The 631-nt window shown below is 53.7% G+C and overlaps 1 protein-coding gene across 1 annotated transcript in view; it reads left to right on the top strand.

Annotated features, from left to right (window-relative positions):
• Nucleotides 1-631, top strand: part of LOC113207097 (uncharacterized) — a gene marked incomplete in the record, with an annotated part of 35,621 nt that overhangs the window by 2,294 nt on the left and 32,696 nt on the right.

Raw genomic sequence — 631 nt, forward strand, 5'->3', positions numbered from 1 at the left:
GTATCGTCAGCCAGGGTGGCTCTAGCCACCACCTGCTGGCCCCAAATATGGTCGTCTTCCGACCATTCGATTTGATTTTAGGAGTATTTCTAGACTGATTGCTCGTAGAAGAACGCGAACGAAGCGAGCGAGAATTTTTTTTATATGAATTTCATGGTAGAAAGTTCGACTTTATGAGGATTTGCGCTACAATAATTTGCGAAGATCATGGGCTAAATTCAGGGAGCGCACCTTCGGTGCCAGGCAGCAGCAGGTGCCCTTGCTGCGCCCCCTCGGGCTTGACGGCCCGACGGCGCCCCCTTATCCTGTCATCCCATGCCTACTTTAGGTATCATCGGCCGCCTTCGATGTGCGACCCGGTAGGTGCCTGAAAGTAACCCCAAAAGACTACCGCGACCCGAGGTCTTTTGAGGCCTGAGCATTGAGCATATATGACTATGACTCGGTCCAAACGGCTCCCCCTCCGATGCTCCTGGCCATGGAATACGGCGTATTCTGTGATATCCCGTGTGTCAACGTCAACTTTAGGTTTTGGTTTTAGGCAAGTAGGGGCTGTGGCGCCGGCTTTAGGCGCTTTACGGAAACCCCTAAAGGACGCCCGCCAGGGAGGGCCAATGCCCTTCATGCCCCC

Source organism: Frankliniella occidentalis, unplaced genomic scaffold, assembly GCF_000697945.3.
Source record: "Frankliniella occidentalis isolate FOCC.00 unplaced genomic scaffold, Focc_3.1 Scaffold65, whole genome shotgun sequence".
In the NCBI taxonomy this organism is placed as follows: domain Eukaryota; kingdom Metazoa; phylum Arthropoda; class Insecta; order Thysanoptera; family Thripidae; genus Frankliniella; species Frankliniella occidentalis.